Source organism: Manis javanica, chromosome 9 (assembly GCF_040802235.1).
Source record: "Manis javanica isolate MJ-LG chromosome 9, MJ_LKY, whole genome shotgun sequence".
NCBI classification, from domain to species: Eukaryota; Metazoa; Chordata; class Mammalia; order Pholidota; family Manidae; genus Manis; species Manis javanica.
Genome location: NC_133164.1, coordinates 93,551,833 through 93,572,382, shown reverse-complemented (window position 1 = coordinate 93,572,382; position 20,550 = coordinate 93,551,833).

The window sequence follows — 20,550 nt, the reverse complement described above, 5'->3', positions numbered from 1 at the left end:
GGCAGAAAACCAGACTTCCTTTAAACCAGCACTAAAATGTACATTTCTGCATGACTTAACTCTGCACTTCAGTTAATACCTCTGCTCAAATGAAATGATTTCGGGGATGCCTTCTTTGACCTGCCTATCTAAAATAGAAAACCCAGGGAACTATGCTCCCTTCATTTGGTATTTTTCTTCTTACCATCACTAGATAATTTATCTATTTATTATTTACTTATAATGTTTGTTATAAAAATAAATTTTTAATTTATTACTTATTTTAATGTTTGTTGATTGAAACAGCATTACATTAATGCCCTCCATTAATGTAAAGCCATTTTCTTTTTTTAACTACTCAGCACTGGGCCTAGAATCTGATATCTAATAGACATCTAATAGATAATTTGTTGAATAAAAGTAGAAAGGATGATTTGCCTATAAGTCTAAGTGGTCTTACCACTTTAAGTCTATAGGCCAATCCATTTCACCTACTATCCATGATCAAATTACTCCTCTGTTTAAAAAATTTGAATGATCATTTTACACTTAAGATTATAAAAAATTATAACCCCCAATATCTGAGACATTTCAATATGTTTCAACCCAACTTTTAAAAATGTAAACTCTCACTATTTTCCAATTAATATCCTGTTCTGGAGTCACATTTAAACATTTGGCTACTTGCCTTTAACCTGAAAATGTATCAAATTTTACTCTCCCATATAACTGTGGCAAGTCCTTACTCATCCTTTGAACTCTATATTAATTCTTGCTCAATTAAATATAGATATTTAGCACTTTCTTTGCTGTCCTCTCATGGTATACACCACCTTTTGACCATCATTTGTGTATTTCACTCTTCACCCTTATAGTCCAGTGACCATTTTTTGCTCATTAGTATCTTCTCTAGAGCATCCTGAAGAAATCATTTCTCATAGCAGAGATGTCATAAACATAATTCAGTATAGTTACTCCAAAGTGGATTATACATCTTTTAATTATGGGTGATCTTAATCAGCATCATAGACAATGCAGATTTTGTGCTGGCCTCTAATGAAAGTATAATTGTTGGACTGCTGGAGAGAGAAAATGAGGCTTTCTTACTAGACAATAGGAATCCTATAACTCAAGGTACAGAAAGAACATGGCACTTTTAAGGAAGTAAAGATGATACCCTGACCTAGGAGAAGTGCAGAAATTATGTCTTGTTTCTACAATTTTCTGGGAACACAGATTAAAAAAAATAGTCTATTCCCTCATAGCTTCTGTCTCTCCACTCTTTGGTTCTGGACCTACTTATTTTTGTACTGTGAGACCTCTTTAATCAGAAGCATCAGATTATATTGAGAAGGTGATAAAAGCTTTGGCATGCAATTCTACCAAATAAGACCTTGCAGAAGAACAGAGAAAAAAAGGCTGGCAGCTATATAATTGAAAGGGAGGGAGGTGAATCAGACATTGTATGTCCTAAGGAATCACATACAGTGTAAGCAGTTCACTGATCTGTATCAACACATTAATGATTTATGTAGCTTTTAATTTACAACACAGACATATCTAAAATAATCAGGTAGAAGTAGGCATTAAAAATTCACTGCATGGGTCATAAAATGATTAGTTATTCAAGTGACTTCAGATTTGTATTTCATTAAGGAATCATTTTAATTTACTTTTAAACAGTTTATATACAGAGATTTAAGAACTCTTGCAAGACGATTATGCATACTCCAGCTTTTATGTATCCAATATATTTAAGACACTTGCATCTCCTTTTTTTTTTCTCCTTGCAAGTAGTGTTAATTTGGTTGAGAGAATACATCCAAAAAATATGACCTAATAATTTAGTAAGAACAACTTTAATTTGCAGAAAATTCTTGGCATTTCTTTCATTATTTCTATTATGTGCAGTTTCCATGGATTTAAGATTGGAGGGGGTCTCTTTCTGCTCTGTGAGATGAAATTATCTAGATATCCCTACTTCTCCTGGTCACTCAAAGTAAATACTCAAACTTTTATGCCACAATTATCATTACATTGCTACATAAGGTTATTCTTAAAAGAAATCTCAGAGATTATTTGCCCCAATTTTCTCATTTCTACATTTAAAGTTGTCCTGGGAAGGTATATTGAGCACTTGCTTAAGCACTCACAGGTAGATGGAACTCAGGTAAGGTATCCTTCTTCCTAGCCTAATGTAGGTTCCACCATATCTTGGGTTCATTAACTCTATCTTGTTCATTGAAGCTATTTCTACTGTTCAAAGCCAACTTGCTAGTTCACTGAGAGTGTTTATTTTCTGCCTCCTTCCTGATCAAATACTGAAGCAATCTGTAAAAACATAACCAGGCTGGAGGCAGTTTAACTTGAAATTAATCTTATCTAGGCTATTAAGCACCTAGTTTCTCTGGTTTCTGCAGTTCTATCACAATGAACATTTTGAGATGCAGCTCTCAACTCCAAAAACTAACACAATTATATAAAGTCTTAGTCATTGTCAAACTTATCTGGGAGGCACTGTAGCTCATCATGTCGGCAGCATCTCTGTCCTCAGCTTTTGTTTTGGTTCGTTTTGTTTTTTTTTACCTAGTTTTTTATTCATGCCCATGCTCTACCCTGGATCTCCTTAGCTAGTGCCTTCAATGGATGGCTGTCATGTGGAACTTTATTGAGGGCCTTCTGATGCTCATGATAAATCATGCTGTATGCACTGACACTGTCAACCTTGTCTATAACCTTCTCAAAGTCAAAGAAGTTTGGCAGATTTCTGCTCTTGCCTAGATGAGGTTTTTCTCTATGTCCCTGTAGAAGATGATAAGTCTTGTACCTTGAACGCTGAACAAAGTTTCTATTTTTGACACAATTTATAAATGTGAGGTTAAATGATCCAGTGAACATTTACTTAAAATATGGAACTTGTGATACATAAGTTATCCATGCCAAGCTAATGTTCTCTTTCTTTGTCTGTCAACTCCACATACTCTAAAATGTCTTGCTTTAGATCACCATTTTCTCCTTAAAATTGAGGATAGCAAATGACAATTTAAACACTGAGTTATACATTAGCACATTCAGTGGTGTGCCAAATATCCTAAAACCAGACTTGAAAGTCTCACGGCAGTTACTGCTCTCTCTCCATTTTACCATCTGGAGATCATCGTGCCGACTCCAGCGATCATTCTGTGAAAAGTTCTAGAACTCTATTTTAGTGCAAAAGATGTTAAAACGAACTTCTACATGACCTTTAGGAAATAATTTTTTTTCACATAAACTCCAATTTCTACAGTTTACTTTTGTTTTCTTAAAATTTATTGTGAGAGATTTTTAATGATTACTTTTCATTCATTTAATTTCACAGAGATATTTCGGCCTTTCTTTTTGTAGCTCCATAGTATGCCATTTTATGGATACAACATATATTAAACCAGTCCACTGTTGGATGTTAAAGTTTTCTTCAGTTGGAAATTTTTTTTTTTTATCTCATGTCTGGCCTTAGTTCTCACTTTACATTTTCTAGAGGTTTCTGTTTACAATTACAAATTCAGCCAAATTTCTAGGACCCTCTAGAATCTATACCCTGCCCTCCCTTTGTATATCATCTCCTACCTGATACCAAACTAGATACCCTGCTGTCATCTAAATAGATGCTTTATACAACCTAGCCTTATGCTTTCTTATTTTAACTCCTTTGATTAAGCTGCTCTGCCTGGAAGTCTTTTGGCATAACTGCCTTTTCATGTACTTTCCATTCATTCTTCAAGTCTCAACTAATGCTTTTTACCATTCACTCAGATGTCCTTGTCACTCAAGCCTGTGCTCATTCTGTAGCCTCTACTCTCTGTACCTATCGTATGCTGAACTCCATGATAAAATGGACTGGGTCTCATCATCCAGATGTCCCTAGAACCCTATCCTGAGTGTCTTGTTCAGGATTTTATATTGGAATAGCATTGGATAATTATTAGATATTAGGTTATTAGATTGAAATAGCATTGAATTGACTCTGCATTCACATTCATTTAGATGACACATCTGCTCCTTCATGTCTTTCACCTCATCATGTGTATGTGTATGTGTGCACTCACGCACATGTGATATGTGTGCACATGTTTATCGTGTTTATATCCATTATCCATTTCTAATTTCTAATCTCATCCAGAAAAGATGTCAGAACTTAAGTTATTTTACATTCACTTTTGAGACTAGTCTAGTATTCCACACAAAATAATGTTTAATATGTAATTTTTGGATAGCATTTCTAGGGGTGATAGTCAAAATACTTGATAGTCTTAAGGGATGCTCAACCAATCAAAATGAATATTGCACATAAATACTCAATAAAACCATACCTGTGTATACCGGCTCAATATCAGCCCTGGATATCCTGTAAAGAAAATGCAATCCTGCATGTAAATTAATTAGAGGTCCAGAATACCCAGATTTTCAAAATAAATTTAGGTAAGAGAATAATTTTAATGTGATTAGAAATGAGATTAATTTCCACAGGTATTTATTAAATATTATTTTGTGTTTTTAATTGAAGACTAAGCTAAACTCTTCCTATTCCTATAATATGCATTTTCCTACTTTTCTCTTCATAAATAAAGAAATTGAACATGGAAGGAAAAGACTAAATCTAAGACAATATCAGAGAGATAATTTGACAGTTCTCTCAATTGCTGGAATTACCCAAGTAGTTTATCTGTAGCCTCTGATCCTGGAATACACTAGGAATATGCTATTATTAAAGTTTTCAGCTATGAAAGTTTGCTGTATTTTCCAAAATTTCTGAGTGTTGAAATCTCATCATAATGTTGAACCAGAGAGGCCCTGTTGGTTTCAGTTCAGGCTTTAACAGAGACTTGTATTCTAATCAACACAGTTCTTTGTAGATGAGCTAAATCCATACAGAGAAATGAAAAACCAAAGCTGGGAGACTGAATTCCAATGCAAATGTCAAAGAGCAAAAGCAGAAATTTTTAAGGAGTTGGGAACAAGAATGGGACAGGTTCAAGACTGAAGAACCTGGCAAGAAAGACCAGGGAATGCACCAAGATGACTGGAGCGCCTCTTATTTCCATCTCTATTGATATCTGACCATGAAGTTTCCAGGAGTGACATGTATTCAGGGGAGACAGGAGCTTTCTTGAATTTCAAAACAATAAATGCACTCATTTCTTCTTTTGTTACTTACTTTAATAAGCATTCTTTCAGTTCTTCCCATGAGCCAGGCCTGCTGCTAGGGGACTCAGTGAGAGCATGTTAAATAATCTCTGTCATCAGGGCTTTTCTTGCATGGGCGTATGAGGGAAAGAAGACATAAAGAATTAAGCAAGTGAAAAATACAATTTTCTGTGATAATGAATGCTAAGAATAAAACAAATAGAGCAAGGGTATATAGTGAAAGAGCCTGGCTCAGAGAACTATTTATTTCAGCAAAGCTATCTGGAGAGTGACCTTAGAGCAGAAAGGGAGCCGTGAAAACACTGAAGGGAGGTTGTTTCAGGAAGTGGCAACAGCAAGTGTGGGACCTTCGACCTGGGAACAGGCAGTCATGCTGATGGAACAGCAACGGGATCAAGAGGGACACAGTGATTCAGGGGAGCGAGGTCGAGGGGAGGTCACACAGGGAGGCAGGGCACAGAGTGGAGCTCAGGGCATTCCCAGGCTGATGCAAAGCTGTTGTAATGTCTCAGCAAGGAGAAATGATTGCTGGCTGCAATGTGAGGAAAACAGAGATAAAACCCTGAGTGGAAGAAGGGACACCAGTTAGAAAACCATTTTGATCACCTGGCTAGAGATGATAACTCGGCTGGGGTGGAGCGTAGGGGGGAGGTGTGCAGAAATTTGGTCAGATTCAGTGTGGGCTTTTAAGGACAGAGTTGAGAGTATTTGTTCATGTGACGGACATGGGGAAGGGCAGGGTTGTTATGTGTTTTTATGACCAGGACAACTAAGTGAATAGTAGACTAGGAAGACACTGGAAAGGGCATGCCTAACAGAGAGAGAACTCAAGTGTGCAATTAAGGACATGTTTGAAATGCTTATTAGACATGCAAGTAGGAAGTTGAGTAAGTAGATGGAGGTGTGAGACTGGAGCTCAGATTAAGATTAGGGCAATAAGCACTTTTAATAACTAGCATATACAAATGTATGTATGAGTAGTATATGGTAGTATATTCTAGAGCATATGAAATTGTGCTTTTGTATTGTTTTTTTTAACATCTTTTTTTCCCTCAGTTTATATAACTTACTCTGTTACTTTTCTCTCTTTGGTTTTTATTTGCCTGCTATATATATTCAACATATTAAAAGTATTTATTGAATACTACTTCTTTTGAGAAAGTTTAAGAGGTCCAGCAATAATTTATCTATCTTTCTATATGTTCATGTTTAAAATAATGATGAATGGCTAACATTTTGGTCTCCAGGTTTATAATAGTATTTGAGATTCTTGAGAAATGCAGGGAGGAATTATTTGAGGGACCAAGACACTGAAAATTAAATTCAGAGGAAACTCAGAGCGGTGATTCTCAACCCTGTCTGCATATTAAAATCACTGACAAGCCCTTAAAAAATACTGATGCCTGGGTTCCACCCAAAACCAATTAAATCAGAATCTGGGTGGTTCCAACAGCAAGTAGCCAAGGAAGACAACCACTGGTTTAGAGGAACTGTGTTATTAACCAGTCAATTGATAAGTACTTAACAAATTCCTATTCATGTAATGTACTATTATAGATATTATTAGAGACATATAGTATACAATCTTCACTGGGAAGCTCATATTCTAATTGCTGAGATAGAAACTACCAAATTATTCTATTAAAGTAGGAGGTAAAATTGATATCTAATACTTATATTAATACACATAAACCAAAGTAAATCTTAACAAAATTGCTTTGCAAATTTATATGCAATTTCCAAAGTACTATTCGTGTGTAAAACATTTAGAGAACTACTCTGAAAATGTGTCACATTTGCTAGAATGTCTCCTATTCTAATAAATCTTCATCCAGCAGGATGGATTTACTTTTTGAGAAACACTCAAAGTTCACTTTAGAGGCCAATCTGGAAAATTTGGGTAAAACTTTTTTTTTTTTGATTCTGATGCAATGGGATATCTGTTTCTTCTGTATAATAACACTGCTCTGAAATCATTTTCATAGATATACTAAACATATTTTGAGGATGGAAGCATCTTTGGAATAAAGCATGTGCCTTCTCATGAAAGACAGCATTCATCAGAATACAGTGAGGCTGATCTGCATCCTTATAAACAATCACTGATAATATCTTTATATCTCATTTGGGGCAGTTTCAAATACCATCATGGGTTCAAGGTACACTTCCAATTTTAGTGCAGCCGCAGATGAGAAGGAAAGTTGATGCTAAAAGCATTTTCTCCCTGTGCTTCCATAATAACCAGACAGCTTCAGCTTTATGGGCTCTGCTGTCTGGAGGCGGACATCAGCCTCTTATTGTGTCTCTTTCCAGATCCCCTTAGACAAGCTGGATATGGATCAGAGACCTCACAGAGCCTGGCCAGCTGGGGAAGGGGTCTGGGTCTTTTGTGCTTCCTGGGATGAAGAGCCTTCTCACACTCCTGAGATGGGAACGTGGACTCTGGGTCCAGGATTCCTGGGGTCTGTGGGCTATTTTAGGGCCTGGACATCATGGAGAAGAAGCTGAGATAAATGAGGTTCAGCCTCTGTTTGGGGAGAGTCTGAAATGGCCCACTTTGAGAATTTTTGTATTTTTAAAAAATAAGTATTTATTTTATACTACTAATCATGGACCTGGAGTTGTGCTTTGGAGAATCATCCAAAAGGTGACTATCTTGCCATCCTTCATCATTTGCTGAATATATAGTACTTAAATATTGAGGGAACATCTTATTTTAGAATTACAAGTTCCTCCTTTCACTGAAAGGTTCAAATTCAAGTCCCTTCTCCAGAAAGGACTCTGAACCATCAAAAAGATGACCATGTTTGGGGAGTGCAGTGCTGGCAGTAAGATACTGCTGAGGTGATATTTGCCTTTGTTTTACTAAGTTTGATAAACTTACATTTGCTTGATCAATATATTTTCCTGGTGGTCTTTTTAAGAAGTTGACAATCAATAAGAAATTTGTTAAAAACAGGTAAAATATCCTGGCTAATAATATTAACAATCATGAATCCTTATCAAATCCAGACAACCTCCTCTCCTCTTGATGGCTGGAGACTGAATCAGGCAACTTCTGAGTAATCCCTTCTAACTCTGGGAACCTGTGAATAATCCTTTTCTTGCATTCATGAGCAATGTCCTGTCTTGATGTATCTTATTTCTTTGGATTTTGGTGTATGGATACTTCTCTGGCTATTGATACTTCTAATAAATTAATGACAGTTTGATTAGTGTTTTGTTTTCCACTTTCTCCCAATTTCCTTGGCCCTTAATATCATGTAGGAAATACTCTTTTCCCTTTTTGGCCAGGTATTTGTGTCAGTATTAGCATTAGTAATGATAACTAGATATTATTAGTGATGATGAGTAACTTTTGGCTTACTCTATGCTTCACATCTATGATTATAGAATTATTTTTTATTTCTCAAGTATGTCTAGGGAAGTGCATATGCTCAGAGGTATAGAAATGATGAAAAGAAAGGGCATAAGATGTAGTGATTGGGGATATGTGTGCCTGTATGTATGTGCATGTGTGTATTCCAAAATCCCTATGAATCAGGTACTTTCATTATTCCAATTTTACATAAAATGACATTGAAGTGCAGAGAGGTTAGGTAACTTACCTAAGGTCACACAGCTAATAGATAGCATACATTCAAAAATGTTTACTAGGTTCTTGGAGTATTTTTTAAATGTAGATTATTATGTCTATTATTATTACCATTGGAATTGTTGTAAGTAACACTATTAGACTTTTAAAAAACACTTATCCCCTGTAATTTGTCAGTGTAAGTTAAATTGATCCAAAGGAGACTGTTAATGGGAATAAGGATGGAGGGTGTTTGTAATGAGAATGGAAGCTCAGGGAAACAAGCTTGAGGCAGTAGCTGAACAAATCCGGGGGATTCCACTGCTGTAATGTAAGGAATATGGAGAAAAAATAATCATCTCTATTGAAGTACAATATAGGCACAGTTGATAAACTGTGCACTGAAGAGATTTAGAATCCTAAATGTGGAAGGTACTTTCACAGTCATTAAAATGATACAAATGGTAAAAGAGAGACACATTGAGTTACCAAGCATTATATCAGGTCTCCGTGACACTACTGATAGATACAAGTCTGAATGTAGGAATAAAGACTCTCATATATAGTGAGGAAATCTATGATTTTATCATTTTAGCCCCTGAAAGGAACGTAAGAGTTCTGGAGCTCCATTGTGTTCATTTTTCAGATGAATCAATAGACCCAGGGACTTAATTGTTTGGCCATGGTCCCCGGACAAGAACCCAGTTGTCCTGGCTGCCTATTCAATGCTCTTTCCACCTCATGTCCTGCTTTACCTCAGGAAATTCACCCAGAGAGGCACTCCTGCTCCTCTCTGATGTTGGCATCACAGCAACAGCCTGCTCTGACACCATTTCCTTCTCAAACTCGGCACAGAGAAGAGCGTGACTGCACACCTTCCTAGTGAACAGAGGGAAACAGATGCCATCTGAGGAGGCATCTGTGAGTCCTTCCACTCATTGGCTCCCGGGCACCTACAGTGTGTGTGCATGTGCAAGTAAAGTCTCGCTTTCCATTTGCAAACTCAGAGCTTGGTTCTAATAATAGCCTGTGGTGAGACCTTTCCTTCCCCAGAGGCAGTGATTCTCCCATGTGGCAGTCACTTCTAAAACCAGCCTTCTGCTCTGCTTTTCTTCAAGGCAAAGCTCTTGGGAAAATCCCTGTTTAAAGGGACATTCAAGAACAGTAAGTAGGAATGGCTTCTTCATCTCAGAGTGGAACTAACCTCAGTCAGAGTTAAACAAAGGAGTGAAACTGGTTCAGGGGAAGTTCTGCTTATCGGTGCCATGGGCTTTCCACATACAGGAGTTAAAGTCATGCTGCTTTGAGACAGACACACAGGATTATAGTTCCTGACATTTGTTAACTATTTTGGGAAGGGAGTGGACTGGTAATGGTTGGTCAGGAATGGATCTTGTGAATTCTCTTATTCAGACCCACAGAAATAAAAAAGGTTTCAGGGGATAGCGCTCTGTGGTGGCAAAGCCCTGGACTCAAAGTCCAGAAGACTTGGTCTTTGTTAGCTTCACCACTTTTCATCTTAGACTCACATTGCTGTTTAGTTCTAATACTTTATATGTCAGTTCCTTCTCTGGCCACACGTTATGCTGGTAATCAATAGGGATTGTAACTAATAGTAATTGCTCTTTGGTTGTGCAGATTCTCTGTGATTTTTTTTGGTAATATCTCATTTAAAAACAATAATAAGATTGATAATATTATCTCTGTTCCATAAATGAGAAGACTAACCCTGGGGGAAATTAGATGGCTTACCTAACCAATGAAAATAGTTCACCGTAGCAGTGGGACCAGAGCCCAGACCTTCAAACACCTGGTCCAGCACACTCTCAGATACACCGATTGTCATGATTCAAAATCACTGACCAGTTGGCGTTTACCACAGCTGGGACCTGCTTCACTAGCTGCCAAGAACAATGAGTGAGCAAGTGGGCATGAAGTTGTCCAGTGAAGGCATTAATGGTACCCATGTCGAAATTCACTTTAAAATCCTGATTAGAAGTCACTCTCCCTTGCACTGAATTTGGCTTAGGAAATAGAGAAAAGAGAGAAGTAGTTAAAACCTCAGGTTTTATAGTCAAGCTGCCTGTGTTTGAATCCTGGGTCTGACATATAGTAGTTGTGTGACCTTAGGCAAGTCATTTAGCATTCACAGTTCTTCATTCCTGATGTGGAGTTAACAATACACCTCCCTCCTGAGGTAGTACTGTTTTTAAAAGGCAGTGCATAGAACAGGCTTAGCACCTAATGGATGCTCGATGAGCATTTCTCCTTGCACCTCTTTCCCTTCACTCCTTTTTTCTCTACCACCATCCCCAGGAAAGTGGAACACTATCAAAGATGGGACTGACCATGTCACCATGACATGAAAAGCCTGCATGATGTTAGATTCAAAGATGGGCACTTAAAACATTTTCAAAGTATTGACTAGGACTCCAGAATTAAAATCACCCAAATGCCTATGAGATGCTGAGCTCTGCAAAATGAGATGATTCTGAAAACAGACTCCTCAAGTCTACCATGATGTGTTTGGATTAGATTGGTCTAGATCTTACAATTCCTGCTCTACACCTACAGAAGGTGTCTATTCTAGCTATCTTAGTCAAAATGTATAATGCACTAAAATTTATATATATACATACATTCATATGTATATGTACATAGTGTGCATACACTCTTATACATGTTTCATGCATGGTAATTTTGCTGACATTAATCTTCCTGAATCTCAACAAAGTAAGTGGGAATTTGACTTTAAACACAGGACTTAAAGCTCTGAGATATTAGATCCACATTGAGTTATAGATGTCTTTTCATTTTGGTATCCTGTCACTTTGACCTGGAGAGCTTCCTGTATCGGGAACCCAGGCTGGGGGGGCAGGTTCAAGGGGAAACTATCAGCACATCCTGCTCAAAGAGGGATTTCCTGATGCCCAGTCCCTCTGAGTGGTCTGTAAGAAGCAGTCCACTTGTGCCCTGCTCTGCCTTCCTTCTCATAGTCCTTTGTCTTTGATTAGGGCACACGTAATCCCAAAGATGATTCCAATCTCTTCTTTTCTACATGAGAAAATTATCACTGAGTCTGACAGCACCACTAATCCCACCCATCATAGGATATCTGACTGTACCCATGTACAACACCAAGAAGCCCACAGTACATATAGCTCTAATTTCGGTTAGAATATCATGAACAAGAATCACAGAAATGTGAGCAAAGAAAACTCAAGGGACATTTTGCTCCAAAATTCTCATTTTACAAATAAGAATAAGAAATAGAATAAAATAAATTTGTCCAAAATGAAGATTGTTCACTCACTGCTTTTAATTGTTCCTGGAATTTTATTTCTGCATGCATTTCCCCACAAGGAAGAAAATAAGGAATCATTTTCCTTTCATAAAGAGAGAGAAAGAAAGAAAGAAAGAAAAAAAACCAGAAGCAAAGCAACAGAATTTATCTTTATGAAAGAGAACTCTGTAGATATTTTGCCAAAAAGGACACATAGTGAAAATGGATTAGTTCATTTGAGTGGTTTGTGGAAAATATATATTTCCCGAAGCAGGTGGTGCTATCAAAGTGAATAGGGAGAAAAATGTCATGTACGAAAAATATTTTTTTCAAAATGCTATTTTTAAAGTCGAAAGGGAAATGACACAAAATCCCACCACTGACTCTGACAGCATATTCTAATGGGTACTGGTTATATTTTAGAGAAACACACACCCACATAAAAACAGAAACAAACACTTTCCAAAAGTATATGTATAGAAAACCCTGGAGGTTTTACATTTGTTAGATGCAAGAAAAAAAGAAAGACAAACGGCCTGCCAGATAATGAGATGAGTGAGCAAGTAAGTCACTGGAAACTCACAAAATGCACTTTTTTGAGACATTCCTAGTACTGTTGAAATAAGCAGAGGGACATGGATGGAATAAGAAGAAAATCATTGCCCCATGGACATTTTAGTAAAATTCCAAAGTTCATCACTTTAAAAAAAGTGGCTTCAGGGATTAATGCGCAAATTAATTTGTTTTTAGCATATTTCTATCTCATTAACTTCTTATTTTTCTAGTTTGTTTTTGTTTTTGTTCAGTTTGTTTTTTTATTAGCAAAATTCAGTCAGTCATTTGCTGAACTCTGGTCACAGAATATGGTTTGAACCATACTGGGTGTTATAAGGCTTGGTGAAGATTAGAAGTGGTGGGAAAATTTGCTAATTTATTAGGAAAACTTGCTTATTCCATTAAGTTTTAAACTTTATGGTAATCTATAAGTGTCTTTCTCTGTTCTCCTGAGAGACCATGTAATTTACCATGCTCACTGGGATATTTTTTCCATCTTTCTATTGAAATATAATCTACATACCAAAAAGTACATGCATCATAATTGTACAATGTCATACCACTTTCTCCTGTGTTCATGGATTCACCATCTGTCCATTTCTTCCATCTGGCATGGATGTTCTATGTAACAAACAGAATAACAGTACTACTGTCTTACTTCCTTTCAGAGAGCTGCTGTTCACAACAGGCACCAAGGCATAGGCACTGGGAGAGTAATGGCCAGATTTCATGCCACAGTATGCCCTGTTCTATAATTCGGCTTTCTCATCTGTCCTCCACTGCCTTTGCTTATGGGCTCCACCTTTATCCAACAGGTTGCTCCCCAATTCTAAGTATATTGAGAGTTAACTGAAATCTCAGCTCTTGAGTGAAGATACTCCTGATCCTGGCACCCTTCCAACAAATTTCTTCAAAGCTTTCAGTTTTTACCATATAATTTAGTACCTAATTAAATGTCTCAATTTTCAGGTCACTGTTGCTTTATAATTACATAATAGAGTCCATAGCAAATAATACATATTCTCTGACTGGAATCTGTACTTGAACTTACCTCCAGGCTCACACTGCTGTCCTGCTGGGACAGAGGGGTCAGGTGGCCTTCCTGACAAATTTGTGCAGGGTCTTCATCCTTATTCCTTGAATGATTAAGACATTGATGTCTGTACAGTGTTTCAAGGCAGAACACTTGGAAGTATCACAGATCATTTCCTAAACCTCATGCCCAGGACACAGTGAGGCACAGTATCATTAGTTATATATCTCAAATCTGTATTGAGTATGTTTCCTTACCATCATCCTCAATACCTTTTAATTTAGTCCATCAGTTCTATTCTGAACCATCAGAAAAGTTACTTATGCCAGACACTCCTACACACTCCCATCCATTCTTCCGCGATGCTGTAGCCAGAGATGCCTTGTGAAATGAAATTGATCCACGGCCCTGCTTGAAACTTCTGATGGTTCCTCCTTGGTGCCTATTCAACAACATGAAATTCTAGGTCTTTCATTATACCTTACCAAAGTAGGCATTTACATACTGAAATGCTCACCAGATGGTGATCAGAAAAGAGAGGTAGTTAAACTTACTGGTTAACATCTTCTTGGGTGGGAGTGGGGGCAAAATTTCAGGCTAAATGACTTTCTTTCTTAGTTTTTATTTAGCAAAGATAAACCAACTCAGTTTATGGCAACAAAGGTATTAATTAAACAGAGTATGGGAAAATGTCAATGGGAATCGACAGCTGTGACTTCTCACTTAAAGTATTAAGTAAAAGGTGCCTGCATTCTGTCCTTCTCCACCCTCTCCTCCTCTTTGCTCCTCCAGTATTTGATTGAATACACTGGAACGAAGACATCAATTCACTCTTGTTAGAGGGCAAGACATTGTGAATTAACGAAGTCAGTTCTGTGGGCACTTTGATTCAATTCTATTACTTCAAGTACTTATGATAACTGGACCTTAATCTTTCTGACATAGAGATCATTAGTACCATTTAGTGTGTATGATATAGATCAGCTGAAAGTTATTTGTAACTAGCAAATAAATATAGGCAAACCTTGGAGATACTGTTAGTTTGGATACAGACTACCTCAATAAAGCAAGTATCACAATAACATGAGTCAAATGATTTTTTGGTTTCTCAGTGCACATAAAAGTTGTGTTTCCACTATACTGTAGCTATTAAATATGTAATAGCATTATTTCTAAAAAATAATTTACTTACCTTAATTAAAAATATTTTATTGCTAAAAAATGCTAACCATCATCTGAGCTTTCAGTGAGTCTTGCCTCAGTGTTGATGGCTGCTGACTGATCAGGGTGGTGATTGCTGAAGGTTGGAGTGGCTGTGGCAATATCTTAAAGTAAGACAACGCACAATAAAGTTTACCACATCAGCTGATTCTTCCTTTCACAAAAAATGTCACTGTAGCATGTGATGCTGTTTGATAGCATTTTACTCACATAACTTCTTTCAAAATTGGAGTCAGTCCTCTCCAACCCTGGCACTGTTTTATCAACTAAGTTTATGTGATACTCTAAATCACGTGTTGCCATTTCAACAATCTTCCTGGGACCCTCTCCATGAGTAGCTTCCATCTCAAGAAACGACTTTCTATGCTCTTTCAGAAGCAACTGCTTCCTCATCTATTGATGTTTGATCATGAGAATACAGCTATGTAGTCATATCCTCAGGCTCCACTTCTAATTCTAGTTCTCTTGCTATTTCTCCCACATTAGAGTAACTTCCTCCACTGAAGTTTTGAACCCCTCAAAGCCATTAAGGGTTAGAATAAACTTCTTCCCAACTTCTGTTAATGTTGATATTATAAACTCTTCCCATGAATCACAAATGTTCTTAATGGCACCTAGAATGGTGAATCCTTTACAGAAGGTTTTCAATTTACTTTGCCCAGATCCATCAGAGTAAGCACTATTTATGGCAGCTATAGCTTTATGACAGGTATTTATTAAATAATAAGACTTGAAAGTTGAAATGACTCCTTGATCCATAGGCTACAGAATGGATGTTGTGTTACCTGGCATGCAAACAGCATTAATCTTACTGTACATCACCACCAGAGTTTTGGGTGACCAAGTGATTATCAGTGAGCAGCAATATTTTGAGAGGAATCTTTTTTACTGAGCAGTAGGTCTCAACAGTGAGCTTAACATATTCAGTAAAACTTGTTATAAACAGATGTGCTTTCATCTAAGCTTTTATTTTTCCATTTTTAGAGCATAGACAGAGGAGATTTAGCGTCATTCTTAAGGGCTAGGATTTTTGGAAGGCCTATGAACATTGGCTTCAGCTAAGGTCACCAGCTGCATTAGCCCCTGACAAGAGAGTCAGCCTGTCCTTTGAAGTTTTGAGGCCAGGAATGGACTCCTCCTCTCTAACTATAGAAGTCCTAGATGGCATCTTCTTCCAATAGAAAGTTGTTTTGTCTGCATTGCAATCTTTTATAGATACAGTTCCTGGCACCCCAAAGCAATTGTAATAGTAACATCAAAGATCACTGATCACAGATCACCATAACAAATATAATAATAATGAACGAGTTTGAAATATGGTGAGAACTACTAAAATGTGACACAGAGACAAGTGAGCAAGTGCTGCTGGAAAATGGTGTTGATAAACTTGCTTAACACAGCGTTGTCATAAACCTTTAATCTGTAAAAAAAAAAAATGCAGTATCTGTGAAGCACAATGAAGTGAAGCTCAATAAATGAGGTGCACCTGTATATATATATATATATATATACACACACACACACGTATGTGTGTGCACACATTTAAATATATATTAAATTTAAATATTTAATTTTTAACTATATGTTTGGGAGTGTGTTTTGAGTTTTCTGAGCTTATTAACTGTTACATTTCTTAAAATATTTTGTTCCTTTGTGCTTTTAAGGATGCCTTCTATAACTATGTCACACTCTTCAATCTCTTTAAGAAAAGATTAAAAAAATCAAATTTCAATCCCACTTCTTCTCAATTTGGGGGTACCTGAATTAAAAGGTTTTATACTATAAGGAATATCAAGTTAAAATAATGATGATATTTATTGCATGAGACTTATAATGTGAGTCAAATTGCTTTCTGAACTCAAAGATAAATTTTGAAGCTGCATATTATTGGATGAAAATCTTGAGAGCAACAATGATACAAGCTTCATTACCTGGTGTCATGCTTATAACAGTAAAGCTTCGGTTTTAAATGGTATTTATTGAAAACTAACCAGATTGTGAGCATTTAATTGAATAAATCAATTTTCAGGAGACCAGAGTTGTTGTGTTTGCTTAAAAGCTTATTTTAGAGAAGCCACCCCCCTGCCCCTAACACTAGGAATATGTAATCATTTTTGTCTGAAAAAAAGCTTCTGGTAAAGCTGTAATTTACTTTTGCAATCATATCAGTTACCCTGGCAAAATGCAACCCCAAATCTCACATGACAGTTTACAAATTAAAACCTGTAGAAATAATTAAAAAAGGAGATATGTACAGGAATGTTGCGTGAAAATGTGAAGCTTCAGCAGCCAGCTCAGCTGAGTGATAACTAGACGTGAGGTACAAACTAATTGTACTTATTTCTCATAGTGTGAAGTGCACATGTGGAAGTTCTGCAGTAGGAAGGAGAAAGGCTGTGCATCGAATTTTTTACTCTTCTAAAGATCCATATGATAAAAGAGAACCAATACCAGGAAAAAGAAGACCATGTGGGAGGGAATGTTAACATTTTGGTATTAAGTAAATTGTTGTGGATCTTATTTAATCTTTTAAAGAGTTTTATTCTCCCTTGCTTCTTTCTTTTGTATTCTATCTGATGACGTATTCAACAAAGACATATAGAGCAACTACCTGGCTTGAAACATTGCACCATAATCCATAACTTCTTTTCAAATGGGACTTCTAATTCCCTGGAGCCACATGCTGTGTCTGCTTCTTCTTGTCCTTCCTCTTTTTTTATTTTTTCACGTATTCACACTACAGCACTTAGCACATGTCTGGGCACATATTGTATGTCCAGTGATTATTTTAAAATAAATTAAAGGGTAATGAGAAATACAACTTTTCCAATCCTAAAAATTTTCTAAGACACTATCACTTAGCAGCCTTTTAAAAATTAAATTAATTTTTTAAAAAGCAGAAAAGTCCAGATACAACTGTTAGGTATCCTAGTGAGATTTTTCATCCTGAGGGCCTGAGCCCAAACTGGAATAACTGTCAGCAGCAACCTTAATTGTCCCCCATCTTGGCATCTGGGGTGTGAAAATTAGTGTGGAAAAAGAGACTGAAATTTCTGTTCATCCCAAGAGGTAGCCACTGGGGACCCAACACAGAATGTTAGGGGTACAGATGTGTGGAGGCAAGTTTCATATCTGTCTGAACAGCTCCTGCAGTCTGGGTAAATAAATACCTTAAATCCCTAGAGCCAACAACCTTCTTCAGGATTTTTTCATAATCTTATGGAGCCCAGTTGTGTCTGGGACTAAAGCATTTTCTAATTGTGATTAGCATACTTCTAGAAGCTCAAGAGCCTGTCTCTTGGTGAGTATGACTGCTCAACTATTCCTGAATAGAACTGCTCATCACCACCTTTGTCCCTTTACATAGACCTCTTCCTCTTCCTAGGAACTCTTACCTTCCATTAGGAAAAGATTTAAAAAATCCATCCTTTAAGGATCAAAGCATAAAATCCTTCTCTATAAGGTACTTCCAGTGATCACTTCCTCTTCTGAGCTTCTTCTCCCTGACCACTCCATGACTGCTTCTCATCTATTGCTCAATATTTTCTGCTGCATTTGTAGTATGTCCTGTCTCTACCTCTCTACCTGCTTTGTAATCATCCAAGTTCAAAATTCATGTTTCTGTACAGTTTCTAATACAACATAAGATACACAGAGGGTGCCAGTCCATAGCATGACTCGTTAGTTCTAGGCAGTCTTCTTACAGCAAGAACTAGGTATAGGAACTCTGTTCACCATACCTTTTGCCCTCCTCCATTAGCTGTTTGCACATATTTACACATTTCTACTAGCTTTTCCCCTGTACTCCAATAGCAAGCCTCTTCTTACTAGAGTGAGCTTCCTGAAGGAAAAGATTTTAATTTCTTCCTGACAGTATAAGAGAAGACTCAAAGGAAAAGATCAATTTGTGGGAGCATTCCAAAATGAGGAAGGACTTGCTCAAAGGTAGAAATATGAAAGTAAAATGGACTAGTCAAAGACTAATAAATATTTCAGTCTAAATTTCCAACAGTTGAGAAGGCCATGCAGGAAAAGTATAATTTTCAGTGTACTTACAGAATCTGGATGGTAGATTTGAAGAGGCAGAGGAAGGGTTACCTGTCCTGAGTGGGGATTCAGACTCCATGACCTCCAAGTCCCCAGTCTGCTGGATACCCTGATTTAAGGTCAGTGCAATGGTTGATTTTATCTGCCCAAACTTTGAGCCAAATGTTATTCTGGGTGTGCCTCTGAGGGTGTTTCTGGATGAGTTTAACATTTGAATCTGCAGATTGCTCTCCATAATGTGGGTGGGCCTTATATAATCAAATGAACACATGACTAGGACAAAAAGGCTGAATGAGAGGTAACTCTTTCTGCCTGACCCTGAGCTGGCAAATTGTTCTTATATGGTCTTTGAACTCAGACTGAAAATTGGCTCTTATTGGGTCTCAAGCCTGTTGGTTTTTGGACTGTAAGCTTCATCATTGTCTCTCCTGGTTCTCAGGCCTTTAGACTCAAACTGGAACTACACCATTGGCTTTTCTGCATCTTCAGCTTGCTAACAGTAGTTCTTGAGGACATATCAGCCTCCATAATCAAGTGAGCCAATTCCTATGATAATGTATGTATGTGTGTGGTGGGTGGTAAAAGTGCAGTATTTCCAGAATCTCTCTCCTGGCATTAGTGCATCCGCATATCAAAGGTGTTTCAAGGGGTGGAGAGAAGTGTCCATCTGCATATCAATTAGGTATTTACAAGTATGAGGGAGAGTTTATCTGGACCATAGAGGTTGGGTGGAACTTTCTTCTGCTGCAGCCTGGTCAAGAAAGAGGCGGGACAACTGCTTGTACGAAATAAATGGGTTTCTTAAACTGTATTTCTCCCTCTGACTGATTTTGGTTTCAAAGGTATTTGCCCTGAGATTTTGCCCCGGGAGTTACATCTGGCAGTAGTTGGCAGGACCTCTGAACTTGAAATCTCTCTAAATGGGTGTAACCCTTGTGCTGGCAGTCTCTAGGGATAATGGGGAGGCCCCAGTGGCTGCAGCAGTAGAGGGTGCAGTTTCAATCAGGAACCCCCTGTATGTGGGGTTTCCAATTAGGGGGCCCTTAGTAGGGAACTGGTCTTAGGCTAAAGCACCTCCTAAAGAAAGGATTCTTCCCCAGATTTGGGGAAGAGTGGAGACACCAGAAGCTTCAGATTTAGCCTCCATCAGATAGAAGACTGCTTAGAGGCCCTGAGTGGCCATGTAGCAGCTGACATTGTAGGATCTCTTTTCATAAAGATAGTGGAAAGTGTTATTGAGGAGAGAGAGAGGATTATCGAGGAGAGAGACTTCGGCAGGAGAGACATACTTCAGGAGCTGGGTGATGACCTATGGGATGCCCTTAAGGAAGAGAGACAGATGTTGAGAGGATGGGTCACACTCCTGGAAAATTCCTTAGCAGCAGTGAGCGGGGAGGCAGCAGGAAAGTCCGTGTTGCAGAAGGTCATAGGAGGGGTGGGGGTGGGGGGAAGCAGTGCCTCAGCTCCAGAGATGGTGGAGGAGGTGTCAGGAGAGGATGAGGGGGTGGGACCAAGGGCTGATCTGTTGCCAAAGCCACTGCCTGAAGCACCAGCCTTTCCTGTATTAAAGGCCTGCCTGGTTGTAATTAAGAAAGTAAAAACACAACAGTTGTCAGCTCCTGAGCGGGAGGAACCGCCCCCTCCCCAGTTTGTGGAGCACTCTATGCTCTGCCC